The sequence below is a fragment of the Pongo pygmaeus genome, chromosome 14 (assembly GCF_028885625.2).
Source record: "Pongo pygmaeus isolate AG05252 chromosome 14, NHGRI_mPonPyg2-v2.0_pri, whole genome shotgun sequence".
Lineage (NCBI taxonomy): Eukaryota > Metazoa > Chordata > Mammalia > Primates > Hominidae > Pongo > Pongo pygmaeus.
Window position 1 is genome coordinate 95,323,108 of NC_072387.2, and position 15,167 is coordinate 95,338,274.

The 15,167-nt window shown below is 35.8% G+C and overlaps 1 long non-coding RNA gene across 2 annotated transcripts in view; it reads left to right on the plus strand.

Annotated features, from left to right (window-relative positions):
• The window catches only part of LOC134738074 (uncharacterized), a 440,002-nt gene that overhangs the window by 24,592 nt on the left and 400,243 nt on the right, over nucleotides 1-15,167 (plus strand). For both annotated transcript variants that reach the window (XR_010123603.1, XR_010123604.1), the window contains exon 3: nucleotides 4,307-4,402. This is a non-coding gene — a long non-coding RNA (uncharacterized LOC134738074). The remainder of the gene's footprint in view (nucleotides 1-4,306; nucleotides 4,403-15,167) is intronic.

Genomic DNA, 15,167 nt, shown 5'->3' on the forward strand with positions numbered 1-15,167 from the left:
TTATACCTTCCTTTCCCATCTTCTTTCTCAGTTGGTTGGTATCCATCTTTGGTTATCCTTCTAATGGTCAGTAGACAAAGATTGTAATTTTAGATATTACAATCAACTATGACCACATCCAGAAAAAAAATACAATGTAACTTATTTTTGTCTATTTTATAAGTATTAGGTAACCACACATTGCACCCCAACCCTCTATCTCCACAAACATCTCCACACATTTATTTGGCTGAAAATGTGTCAACAGATTATTCCAAATTTATCATTTTCCAGAGCAATGAGAATGATTTGATTTAGACTAATTTAAATTTATTATTGCGATAGAGATATGAACACTTGTTGATCTATGGATGTAAGGAACTATGCTGGTTGTTATCAATAAAAGTGACTGAATATTTTGTGTGTAGACCACCAAAAATACCTATTAAAATAGAGGGCACCTACCTTAGCAACCTATTCTTAAAATTCTTAATTGATTTAATTAAGCCAAAGCTCAAGTAATGCTGAAGTGATGCAGGTTCTATATGGAATAATCTCAGCTAACAAAAAGGAAGAAATCTAAAGAGAATTTAAAAGAGACCAGAAAAGAATCTAAACAAGTATTTAGCATTTCAGGGAAGGATAGATGATGAAACAGAATACTATTTGACAGGCAGTTCTATTCTGTAAGCAGGTAATGCATATTCAGAAGTACTACTCAGTAGATAAGATCAGGAAAGGATGGATCTTAGGACAGTTTTCAAAACTCCTCTGATTTAAATAGGGAACGAGTCAGCATACATTAGCACACAGTTCTAGATAAACAAGGGATCTTGAAGTTGCTATTTAAAATCTGGAAACAGGCAAAGGAGAGCAAGGAAGAAACTTAAATTTTTGACTGCTGGTAATGAAAAGGCTAGTAACCTTATCGATTTATAGTAAAGACAAAATTTAAGGAATAAGCAATATGGATATGACACTGAGCAAATTGAGATCTTTCAGTGATCTCTAATAAGGGACACAACAGATTGAAGAATCTGGATTAGAAATGAATCTGAAACTTGGGATTATATGACCATAACTATGAGAATAAATGACTTATAGAAAAGAAGAAAATCCCTGATAGTCCAGAAGATAGTGCCTGAAATGGTGAGAGAAAATGATAGGTATAGGTTAGAGAAGAAAAGCTCAGAAAATTTTCAGTCTTAAAAAGGCTTATTGGTTTAATTCTGGATAACTTATTTGGAAACACTGAAAAAATGATGGTGATAGAAAGGGTTATGACATACACACACATAAACATACACACATTTGTTTCTCCAAGTGTAATTTCTCTTTAAATGTACATTTGGGTTCTTTGGATAGTAGCGTTTATAAACCGATTTTGGAGAAACTTCATTTTTTACAATATTGTAAAGTGTATTAGTGTACTATATACTTTATAGGAGATTTTCCTAAATGATGCTTGAATAGACTTTTGACAAACACCAATTACATAATACATTCATAGCACATGAGTTCCACCCCATAATGGAGTATGATGTAATTGTAAGATTTGTCCCCTCCTTCAGACAAATAACAATTTGAATAATTAAGTAAATTATAAATATATTTACTTTATATATTTACTCATATATATTTTATATATTAAGTATATAGTATGTATATTATATATAAGTTAATATATATTTACATATTTACCTAATGAATAATTTGAATAATTAAATATATTCATAAAGTAAATTTTCACTCTTAAACATTGTTACTTAAGCAAAATTAAAAATTTTTACATGTTTTAGAAACAATTTTTATTATATTCATATTTTATTAGTTACTTTAAATATCCTATTATAAAACTATACTACTCTGGGAAATTTGCACATAGCACCATTCATATTTATCTTAAAATCTTAAAAAATGAAAATGCAACTTGATACAAAGTAAAATATATAAAATAAATAAAATTAATATACTACAGTGTAACAATTGTAATACAAAAAGAATATATCTAGCTCTTTTAAAATAAACTATGAAAACATCATTTATTTTTCTCCTTACATCAGGTGTCAATGTAGTTATTGGGAATGGAAGATGATTTACAATTCTAAATTTTCTGACATTCTAAGAATAGTGAAGACCGAAGGGCTCTTAGATGTCAATAATCTTTTAGTACTCACCACCACCATCCTGGCCACAAAAGAGCAAATCAGAGAAAATGGTAGGGCCGTTGTTTACAGGCATAGCAATGGCCTAGGCGCTGCCACAGAAGAGTTCTGCTTGATAGCACTGTACCATCTTGGCTCCTGACTGGAACACACTCAGCTCCTTCTTGCCTATGTGAGGTGATCACAGAGAATGGGACACAAGTGAACGAAGGAGCCCAAAACTGGCAGATACATAAGCAAGAGATGTTGAGCAGCAGCCATGCCAAAGAGAAAGCTGCACAGAACCAGAGACAGAGAAGGAGAGAGATTTACTGTATCAGAAGGAGCAGTTACGGTGAGAAGCAGACAGAACTTCTGAGTCACCATAACAGCAGAAGTAAGGTTGCTGGAGCAGGAAGCAATGTGCTCTGCCTGCTGAGGAAACAAGAGGATGGCCAGATCATCCAGTGGCCCCAGAAGTTACTGCTACAACTTGAGAGCTGCTTTGTATCCAAATGCTAATCCTCACTTCCTTCAGGTTTCCACGTGAGATAGTCAAAGCCATGTTCTCTTTTTTGTTATGCTCTGATAATAAATCCTTATCAACTGAAACAACTTTTATGTGAATCTGATTCTTGCAGCCTAAAAGTAATACATCAATATTTAATTATTTGTGATCCACGCCTTTCCTCATATGACACAAGAAAAATTTTAACTAAAAAACTGTAAACACTAAAGATGTTAAAATAGAGATTGCAAAATTCAGGTTAGGAAGGAACATATTTTTACCAACTTAAGGGCTAATCTCATTTCTAAATTTAAACACTGTAAACTCTAAACGTCTGGCAAGCAGAGCAAAAAACAGACGTCTGATGAAGTAAGAAAGTCTATAGAATTCTTATTATCTCACAAAAAACAGTATTTGCGATTCAAAAAAGGCACCATTTTTGCTTATAGTAACTTTTCAGGTGCAACATGATCTTATACAAGCAGCATTAAATCAAAGGTACAAGTGATGTCTTTAACAGAAAGTTTATAGTAAATCCAGAAGTTCTCTAAAACGATCTTTTCCTGTGATCATCCATGATAAAAGACAAGGAAATTGTATGAAAACCACATTGTCTGTTTTCAATTCTCCATGTATTTTGGCTGCCTATCCTATTGTCTTTAAAAGGTATTTTGGAACACATATTTTTTTCCATATTTAAATGTTGAACAAGGCTATGCTTTATATTGTTATACCTTCATTTCCTAGTTTTAAGTTACGTAATAAAATTTGCCTAATCTCCTGAGTCATACTTTTCTTCCTCTGCCTAAATGTGAGTTGCCTATCCCAGCATATTTTCTCTCAGACATTTCATTTCCCACGTCTTAATATATAGATCAAGCTCCCTCAGAAAGTCATTGTCAAAAAGAAACAATACTTCAAACTGTGCAATTTAAGATGTCCAATATATCAAAAATAAAATAGCACAACTAAAAGGATGATACAAAAATAAATCAACTAAGATATTAAGGACAATGCAAACATTCTGACAGATGATACAAATTATCCATTACTGATGGCTAGCTGGATTTCTTTACTAAAAGTCTAATGCATATCTCCAAAATTGTCACTTAAATATTTCCATTTAAATTATAAAAAGTATCTTTAAGGATGGGTAATGATAATTCCTTGGTTTTTAGTGCAGCCATAAGTGGTGTCAAAGTCTAAGAAACTGTTATAATTAGAAAATGTCTCTTTTTCTTATTTTAGCCCTAAGTTTACAACCCTCTTACTACCCAATTTGGGTGCTAATATCTGATTTCCAATGAGTCTTTATGAAGTTTGATGTAGTGGGTATGGGGTGAGCGTGATGTTTAATTTTAGGTATCAACTTAACTGCGTTAAGGGATACTCAGATTGTTGGTAAATAATTATTTCTGGGTATGTCTGTGAAGGTGTTTCTAGAAGAGATTGGCATTTGAATCATGGGCTGACTTAAGTGATGTGGTTTGGCTGTGTCTCCACCCAAATTTCATCTTAAATTATAGTTCCCACAATCCCCACAGGTTGTGGGAGGGACCTGATGGGAAGTAATTAAATCATAGGGGCGGTTACCCCTATGTTGCTGTTCTCATGATAGTAGGTGAATTCTCATGAGATTTGATGGTTTTATAAGAAATTTTCCCTCTTTGCTCAGCACTTCTCCTTCCTGCCATCACGTGAAGAAGGATGTGTTTGCTTCCCCCTCTGCCAGGATTGTACGTTTCCTGAAGCCTCCCCAGCCTGCAGAACTGTGAGTCAATTAAACCTCTTTCCTTTATAAATTACCCAGTCTCAGACAGTTCTTTGTAGCAGCATTAGAATGGAATAATACAGTAAGAAAGATCAATTCTCACCTACTGTAAGCATGGCCACCAAAAGAGGCCTTCTTTTTTTTTTATTTTTGCATTTAATTTATTTATTTTTAATTATACTTTAAGTTCTGGGGTACTTGTGCAGAAAGTTCAGGTTTGTTACATAGGTATACACGTACCATGGTGGTTTGCTGCAATCATCAACCTGTCATCTTACATTGGGTATTTCTCCTAATGCTATCCCTCCTCTAACCCCCACCCCCTGACGGCCTCAGTGCATGATGTTCCCCTCCCTCTGTCCATGTGTTCTCATTGTTCAACCCACACTTATGAGTGAGAACACACGGTGTTTCGTTTTCTGTTCTTGTATTAGTTGGCTGAGAATGATCATTTCCAGCTTCATCCATGTCCCTGCAAAGGACATAAACTCATCCTTTTTTATGGTTGCATAGTATTCCATGATGTGTATGTGTCACATTTTCTTTATCCAGTCTATCATTGATGGGCATTTGGGTTGGTTCCAAGTCTTTGCTATTGTGAACAGTGCTGCAATAAACATACGTGTGCACATGTCTTTATAGTAGAATGATTTAAAATCCTTTGGGTATATACCCAGTACTGGGATTGCTGGGTCAAATGGTATTTCTGGTCCTAGATCCTTGAGGAATAGCCACACTGTCTTCCACAATGGTTGAACTAATTTACACTCCCACCAACAGTGTAAAAGCGTTCCTATTTCTCCACATCCTCTCCAGCATCTGTTGTTTCCTGACTTTTTAATGATTGCCATTCTAACTGGTATGAGGTGGTATCTTATTGTGATTTTTATTTGCATTTCGCTAATGACCAGTGATGATGAGCTTTTTAAAATTTGTTTGTTGGCTGCATAAATGTCTTCTTTTGAGAAGTGTCTGTTCATATACTTCACTCGCTTTTGGAAGTGGTGGTTTTTTTCTTGTAAATTTGTTTAAGTTCCTTGTAGATTCTGTATGTTAGCCCTTTGTCAGATGTATAGATTGCAAAAATTTTCTCCCATTCTGTAGGTTGCCTGTTCACTCTGATGATAGATTCTTTTGCTGTGCAGAAGCTCTTTAGTTAAATTTGATCCTATGTGTCAAATTTGCCTTTTGAAGAGGCCTTCTATAGGGCAGTATTCACCGGATAACTCTGTGGGGCCATCATGGCCCTAAGTAGATCAATGGCCAGTGGAGCTATGGGGGTGAGGCCACCTCCAAGACCCAGACCAGTAGAGTCAACAGTGTACAACAGAGAACCACAGGCATGTAATCTAACCCATGAAAGCTGCACTGTGGGTAGCTTGAAGCCTTAGGGACCAAATCTCATCCCAGTGTGTCCAAATGGCAGAACACTGAGTCAAAAAATATTTTTCTCAAGCCTTAAGATTTAATGTTATTTGCTTGTTGGAATTTGAACTTATTTAGGACTAGTCACTCCTTTCTTCTTTTCTATTTTTCCCTTTTAAAATGGGAATGTTTATCTTATGTCTGTTCCATCATTATATGTTGAAAGCAAATAACTTGTTGGATTTCATGGATTCACGGCTGGAAAGCAATTTGCTTCAGGATTTATATTATACCTTGAGTCTCACCCATATCTGATTTGGATGATGTTTGGATGAGACTCTGGGTTCTAGACTGTTGAGCTGAGTTGATGCTGGGACAAGTTAAACCTTTGGGGGTATTGGGATGGAATGAATATATTTTATGGGTGAGAAGGACATGAGTTTTGAGAGGCCAAAAGCAAAATGCTGTGGCCTGAATATTTGTTTTCCCTCAACATTTATATATTGAAGCCTAACCTACAAGGTGAAGATATTAACAAGTGCAACTTTTTGGAGGTGATTGAGTGATAAGAACTCCACCCTTATGAATGGGATTAGCACGCTCATCAAAGAGGCCTGATGGAGCATGCTTGTTTTTTCCACCGTGTGAAGACATATAGAAGGTTCTATATGCAGCAGAGTGCCCTCACCAAACACTACATCTGCTGGCACCCTGACCTTATACTTCCCAGCCTGCAGAACTAAGAGGAATACATTTCTGTTTTTTATAAATGACCCAATCTAAGGTATTTTGTTACAGCAGCCCACACGCACTAAAACAGTGAGACTTAGGGGTGAGGAATTAGAGAATTACTATTGTTCTTCGGGCTGCTATAAACGAAGCTGAGGAAGTGATTCACAATGTGGTTTTCTTAAAAAACTAGTATTTTTGCTGGACAAGCCCTCCTAAAGAATAGTCAGTCTGAAAGAGATGGCAGAAAGGGAGGTCTAGATATAACACTTTTAGTATAGTTTTGGGGAAAGTTAAAGATGAGAAAAGGAATTGGAACACAGAGTAACATTTAGTTTTTTTGGTGGCAAAAAAGAGAAATGTTTAAGAATGTCATTAATCATGGGCAGAAATAGAGAGCAGTTAAAAGCACAAACTTAATGTAAACAACAGGGGTGAGAGGAGAGTTGCTTGATTTGAAACCTCTAGGAGATTAAGGAGTAACTGACTCTTAAAACTCACCTAAAACATAGATTTTTGACAATTCAGGGCTGTTGATGCTTTACTTATATCTTCAAATCAGAATGTGTCCAGTTGGTTTGGTAAGCAGCAGCCCTTATACCTAGAGAAAATAAACATATGTTTCAATAATGTCTTATTTAATACCACATTATGGGCTGAGCAGTAAACAGTTTTCTAACATGCTATAATTAAAGGTTTTTAAATTTTTAATTTTTTACAGTGCTTATATTAATATAACTTCTTAATTGCTACCTTCCTCACATGTAAAGCTGTCTTAGTTTAAAAATGAAAGCAATTACTGAAAGTTGAAATAGAAACATAATATATTAAATATATCCTATACACAAAACATCCACATTAACAGTTTAGTATTTTTTCTTTAGAATTCTGTCCAGAATTGGTTCCTTCTGGTGGGTTCTTGGTCTTGCTGACTTCAAGAATGAAGCCGCGGACCCTCCCAATGAGTGTTACTGTTCTTAAAGATGGTGTGTCCAGAGTTTGTTCCTTCAGATATTCAGATGTGTCCAGAGTTTCTTCCTTCTGGTGGGTTTGTGGTCTTGCTGACTTCAAGAGTGAAGCTGCAGACCTTTGCAGTGAGTGTTACAACTCTTAAAGATGGCTCATCTGGAGTTGTTTGTTCCTCCCAGTGGGTTCATGGTCTCTCTGACTTCAGGAATGAAGCCACAGATCCGCATGGTGAGTATTATAGCTCATAAAGGTAGTGTGGACCCAAAGAGTGAGCAGCAGCAAGGTTTATTGTGAAGAGTGAAAGAACAAAGCTTCCACAGCATAGAAGGGCACCTGAGCAGGTTGCTGCTGCTGGTTTGGGTGGCCAGCTAGTAGTCCCTTATTTGGCCCCACCCACATCCTGTTGATTGCTCCATTTTACAGAGCACTGATTGGTCCATTTTACAGAGTGCTGATTGGTCCATTTTACAGAGTGCTGATTGGTGTGTTTACAATCCTTTAGCAAGACACAGAGTGCTGATTGGTGCGTTTTTAGAGTGCCGATTGGTGCATTTACAATCCTTTAGCTAGACACAGAGCATTGATTGGTGCATTTTTACAGAGTGCTGCTTAGTGTGTTTACAATCCTTTAGCTAGACACAGAGCACTGATTGGTGCGTTTTTACAGAGTGCTGATTGGTGTGTTTACAATCCTTTAGCTAGACACAGAGTGCTGATTGGTGCATTTACAATCCTTTAGCTAGACACATAGCACTGATTGGTGCATTTACAATCCTCTAGCTAGACAGGAAAGTTCTCCAAGTCCCCACCGGACCCGGAAGCCCAGCTGGCTTCACCTCTCAGAATTAAAATAATTTTTTTTTTTTTTTAAGATAGTCTTGCTCTGTCACCCAGGCTGCCAGGCTGGAATTCAGTGGCGTGATCTCGGCTCACTGCAAGCTCCGCCTCCTGGGTTCATGCCTCAGCCTCCTGAGTAGCTGGGACTACGGGTGCCTGCCACCAGACCTGGCTAATTTTGTTTTTGTATTTTTAGTAGAGATGGAGTTTCACCATGTTAGTCAGTATGGTCTCAATCTCCTGACCTCGTGATCCGCCCGCCTTGGCCTCTCAAAGTGGTGGGATTACAGTCATGAGCTACCGTGCCCAGCCAAAATTACAATTTTTTAGCAGGTCGTGGTTTTATTTTCTTCATACCTTTTGATATTCCCATTATTTATCTTTTTCTAATTTTTCTGCCTTTTTTCTTGTCTAGGAAATATTTGTTGACAAATGCATTTGCTATATACAACAGTGCCTCCTTATCCTTGGGGAATATGTTCCGTGAACCCCCGTGGATGCCTGAAACCATGAATAGTACTGAATCTTAAACACTATGTTTTTTCCTATATACATAGTTATGATAAAGTTAATTTATAAATTAGACACAGTAAGAGAATAACAGCAATAAATAATAATAAAAGATCAACTATAGCAATATACTTTAACAAAAGTTACGCGAATGTGTTCTCTCTCTCTCTTTCTTTTTTTCTCTCAAATATCTTATTGTGCTGTACTCATTTATTTTCACACTGTGGTTGACCACAGGTAACTGAAACCTTGGAAACTGAAACCAGGAATAAGCGTGACAACTGTATATTACCGTATATACAGGGGATCTTACAGTAGCTGAAGGTATTGCCTAATCAGGTTTCCAGACAAATGGCTTCCATCCATTCAAGCCCAAGGCCAAGAAGATGCAATAAAAATAAAACAGACTGCAGCCACGGTCTCCCTTACTCAGAAATAGTTTCTCTCACTCTTACTTAGGCTTTCTTTCCAACCGACCTCAAGTTCACCTAGGCTGTATCAGAGTCTTCCCACCTGACCTGCTCTGCTCTCCAACTCTTTGATTCCTTTGCATGATCTCTGTTATTATACAAAGTGACCAAGCAATTGAACATACACAATTATTAAGATATTTTTGGTAGCGATTTTGGCATCAATGTAGCAGATAGTGAGAATAGGTCTCTTCTACCACAACTTTGCTACCATGGTGTGATAAAATCAAGTCTCAGACAGGAGGCCACCATAAATACTATCGTTTCTTAAACATCACTTAGTAGCAACACAAAATTGCTTTTCTGTGATCTCGGTGCCTTTCCAGATCTCTCTCTTTCTTTTTTTTTTTTTTTTTTTTTTAGGGTCTGGTTCTCTGACCCTAACTGAAAACAAAACTAACAATATTCCAGTGGCAGCATTCATTATAATATTGAATATTATATCTATGAAATCATGTCAGTTACCATGTGCTATTTAAGGAAAGATAAAAATGAAGAGATTACTAGCTTTTCAAAGCTTGTTCATGAAAATGTTAAAGCTCTCTCTTCCTAGAATATTTTAATCAGCCTATTTATTTGGATGCCAGTAATGTTGCCAATGAAAGCTCATTTCTCACATTTGTTATGCCTCCGGTGGTAGTAAGAGAAAATGATATCTCAAGATATCTCTGAAGTGCAAACTTTTGACTGACATTCTCAATGTATGCATTGCTGTTTTGGATGTATCTCCACCTCTGGCAGAGAAGATGAGAACTTACACATGTTCATCTTTTTGCAAGTCCACATTGAAGTATTTTCTAGTAAATTACTACTTATTTAGTAGTTGTTCAGACTTTAATCTCTCTCTAGAATTTAGCTTCCTGCATATTTCCCTCAACATTGAAATGTATGGGATACTGGCACATGTTATTCTGCTTAGGACTCCTGCCTGGCTTGGAAAGAAGTATAAGATGGAAAGAGATGGTGGTTGAGATAGCTGGTGATCACCAGGTCTGTTTATCCTCTCATTTCTGGGAATATGGGCAAACTTTCCAGTCCCCCTTGCAATTAAGTTATAGCCATGCAACTAGTCAAGGAGCTGTAAGTGGAAATTGCAGTTGTGAAGTTTATGAGCCTTTTTCCCTTTTTCTGATAGCCACTCTTTCTGACACCTTTCAAGAATTACTAAGACAACAAAAAGTTTCAGTTATATATGTTCATCAGTATTAATTGCTACATTTATTTCACCAATTACTTTTGTTCTACATTTTTTAAAAAACTGGTTTATTTTCTTCTCCATTGTGCTGAAGCAAAAACAGTTTCAACTGGAACAAGCTTTTGCTTGAAATAACTTCATAATGACAATTTGCTGACTCTCTGATATAAAAACTATTACATGATACCTCAGGAGTTAGAACATGAGTATTGTACAGAATCTATGAATTTCATCAGCTAACTTCTCCAGTATTCCAGTTACCATGCTTCTCCTAAGGCAACTTTACATCTGTATAATAGTTATAATAAGATATTTTACTTTAATATCATAGGATTGATGGACACACACACATAGATATAAAATTATAAAAACTATATAGTCCCAGTTTTTTCAATACTTCTACAAGGCAGTAGGTAAGTCAGGGAAATCTATAGAAGTCATAATATCTAAAGTAAATGTTTTTTGCAGCAAATATTCATTGGGTATCTATATGTGCAATAGTCTGAAATAGCTTTTTTGTTTAAGATTTTGCTCAGTCGCACCCTGGAATTAAATTATGGAGCCAAAAAAATGTGCCACCAAGTATATACGGTGTCAATTATGTACTCATTTAGTTTTAATAATTTCTAGGCACCTGAGTGTTGACTGCCAGTCACAACAGAAATAGGTTGTGTGGGCAAATGATTGATCTTGGAACCAGATTCTTGAGGAGAACCAAGAAAGAAATAAAACCTTATTTTATTGATAACTTATTTTTCATATTATTCCAGTATTGGATTGTAATTTTTAATGTTTTCTTACAGTAAGCACTTATTTATCAATTTTACTGGTTCTCTAGCTTTCCCAGAACTATTTTTTCTTTCTTTTGCTTATTTTTAGAGCAAAAAAATATTTTTAGATTTGATATGTGGGCACTGAATGTCCAAAGGACTTAATACAAACACAAGAAAAATATTCCATACATGAAATTTGTTTTACTTGAGGTTTTTTGTTTGGGTTATTTACATTTTTTTTCTGATAATTTTCTTGGAAAAGGAGCATAAGATATGAAAATTTGAGGAAGTAGCTTGTCAAATGTTTTTTATGCCCTCTTCATTTATAAGAAGCGCGATACATACTTCTAGATTTACTATATATTTATTCAAAATGTTTGGGTTTTATATTTCCTAAAACATACTTTAATGATATTTTTAAGAAATCATCTTTTTCTGTTTTCTGTCTTTTGGTTCTGCTCTTCTGACTATTTCTTTAACTTCCATTTATTTTGGCAGTTTTGACTGTCTACATTGATTCTGTTCCCTACAATTTCCTTTTTCAGTTTATTTGTTCTCACTCATATTTTTCATGTTAGAACTTTTCCTTGAATGTTTGGTGATTAATGGCTTCTGTTACTATTAATAAGACATCAAAGGTTGAAATAAAGCTCTTATAAGTCTTGACAGGGCTTCTGATTGGTGGAAGCTATGACCTGAATGTTTGTGTCTCCCTTACTGCCCCCAAATTTGTATATTGAAATCCAAGGTGATGGTATTAGGAAGTAGCGCTTTTGATAGGTGTTTAGCATATGAGGGCACAGGTCTTGTGAATAGGATTATGTGAATAGGATTATAGGATTCTTATAAAAGAGATCTCAGAGTCATAGCTGGCCTCTTGTACATGTGAAAACACAGTGAGATGATGCTATCTACGAATCAGAAAATGAATCTTCGCCAAACAAGGAATTTGATGGTACCTTGATCCTGGGCTATTCAGCCCCCAGAATGGTGAAAAATAAATTTCTGTTTATAATCCACTTAGTTTATGGCATTTTGTTATAGCAGCCAGAAATGGACTAAAACAGTGGATGTCCTTACATGATTTTTGGGCAGGTACACACACACTTCTTTGAAGGATCTGCAAATATAAGTATCTGTGTAATCATTTTGGGTAGCTAGATTCTCCAAGGAACAATATACTAATTTTTGATCTGGAAGGTAAAATCCTGCCTGTTGTTTTTGAGAGCTTAGGGGAAGCAGTTGACAATGGTTTTCATCCTCAATTGACTGTCCTTTAATAAGGTGATTATTGCTGCTCTCGGCTAGGATTGGTGACTGTAATTTGTTTTGTTTCAACTTCCCACAGAATGCGTCTCTCACCCTTGGCTAGAAGGCAGAAGAGTTAGTGGCCTAGAGTAAGGCCTGGGCAGCAACATTTCTGGGTCCTTTTCATTAGTTCTTCCATATTAGATACACCTTCTGCATGTGTGTGCATTACAGGTATCCCGTGTCTCCAATTACTCAGCATTTGGGGCAGGGTTCTAAGAGGGAATTATTAACTTTGTTGGCATCTCTCCTTTAAAATACATTTAGATTTCAATTTTATGTTAATTTCAGTAGCCTATAAATCTTCTAGTTTATAAGAAAAAATAAATGTTTTTCTTTATTTACTTATTGGAATGTGCAGAGAAAAACATGTGTGACCATTATGTCCTGTTTTAAATGCCCCATTCGATTTATTCATTTATTTATTTTTACACAGTTTTTAAGGTGAGAATCCTGTAGTTTTATGGCTAGATATAATTTTTTTATCCTGAGCCACATTCTTTAACTTTCTTTTTGCACTGGCCTCCCGAATTGACCTATTTTTTATTTTCTATATTTCAATTGCTTTATGCCCTAGTTTAATGGTTCATGCTCACATAAATATGTTTATTCTTTCAACAAATTTGATTTGCTATAGGCATAAACAAATACCATATATATCTTTGAGAAACTGTCCGTATGATTAAGCCCAAGTCCTGGAACTAAATCTCTTATAGACTTTTTTAATCATTTCATTTTGAAGGACTATAAAAAAAAATGTGATTTCAGTTTCTTCCTCAGGCCCTCTGTGATGTCACATAAAATTTCACAGTATCCTTACTTTTAATGGTTAGAAATGAGCCTAATCTTTAAAAAACTTATTCCATTTTTAAGTTCCTATTGCAGTAGCCAGGCCAAATTAAGGTACTATATCTAAACACACCCAATAGTTAGAAAATTGCTCTGTTTGGGGAAAGTCAGTTACACAGATGCTTTAACTGGTGAAATAGGTTTCCTATGTTGAATAAAGAGTGGGATAAGGAAAGCCTGCAGGCAGTGAAACTAATAACATTATCATTATTGTATTGTCTAGTAAACTTTGGTGAGAGTTTAGAGCAAGGGTTGGCAAACATACCATGGCTCAAATCTTGTGGGACACCTATTTTGTAAATAAAGTTTTATTGGAACATGGTCATGCTATTTGTTTATGCATTATCAATGGCTGCTTTTGTATTAAAACAGCAGCAACAGAGACTGTCTGGCCTTTAAAGCAGAAAATGTTTACTATCTTAATTAGTTTCTTAATCCCTGAAGAGGAGAGATATATGAGGAGGCAGAGTGAATAGTCTTTAACTCTTGATGACATGTTTTAGCTAAAGATTCTAAAAGAAATTACTAGCTAGAATAAGTGGGTGGATGTGAATGAGGTATGTGTTAAACATGAGAATATATTCCCTGGAAGACTCCAACTTCCGGGAGTGTAATTGATCAAGGGCCCTAGCGCTGTTCTCAGAAATCAAATGGTTGTTTTCTCTGAACCTATGAGGCCACAGTACCCAGAAGATGCTCCCAGCCAGTGATGAAAATGACAAGGATAATACAGTAGTTTATTTCTGAAAGTCTCAGGACTCCTCTGATGGCTGACTCCTAGATTCTGCTTTGGTCTTCCCTAAGTTTCTTCAGTGTTGTTGATCGTCTATGTGGCTTGCTCCTGACCTACCTCTGTGAAGCAGAGTAAGACTAGCATCAAATTTTGAAAGTTTTCCTAGCCTTTTCTGGTTTCCTCCACATTTCTCTCATGGGCATTTTCCCTAACACTATCCTTTAATATGAAACCTGTGTTAGAGGACCAAGAATAAAACAAGCGCTTGCAGGATTCCCAGTTGGGAATGTCAAATACATTTCTTGTGCTTTTATCTTGTTCTTTGGAGCTAAGAAAATGTTTCCAAGAGATATATTATTTGAAATCTTCAGCATAAAGTCACTTCTAGTTGAGTCCGTTATGCATAATAATACCAGTCAGAGATACAGGATGCTATGGTTTGAATGTACTCCCCCCAAAATTTAGATTTTACCAATGTTATAGTATTGAGAGGTTAATCTTAATAGTATTTAAGAGGTAGGTGATTGGTGCATGAGAGCTCCTTTTTTTGTGAATGGGATTAGGTCTGCTTATAATGGGGCTTCATAGGGGAAGTTGGTCCCTATTTGCCTTTCCCCCTTCCGCCATGTGAGGACACAGTAAGAAGGTCCTCACTAGACACTAGCACTTTATATCTTGGACTCCTCAGGTTCCAGAAATGTGAGAAAATAAATTTCCGTTCTTAGTAAATTACCCAGTCACAGATATTCTATTATAGCAACATAAATGGTCTAAGATGTAAAGAGAGAAAAGGGTAGAGAATAGAACTTTGAATAATGTAAATATTTTAGAAAAATATTTATAATTCACCCCCAAAATGTTATATCCAAATAATGTTTACATTTTTCGTTAGTTTTAGTGTTCTCAAATATGCATTTAATACATGTAATTAAAATAGTGCCAGAAGAACTTTAATTTTGATAAAGGTATTTTTAAAATGATACCTAAAAAGTATGCATAATGAATCAAACACAGGTAATACTGCAGA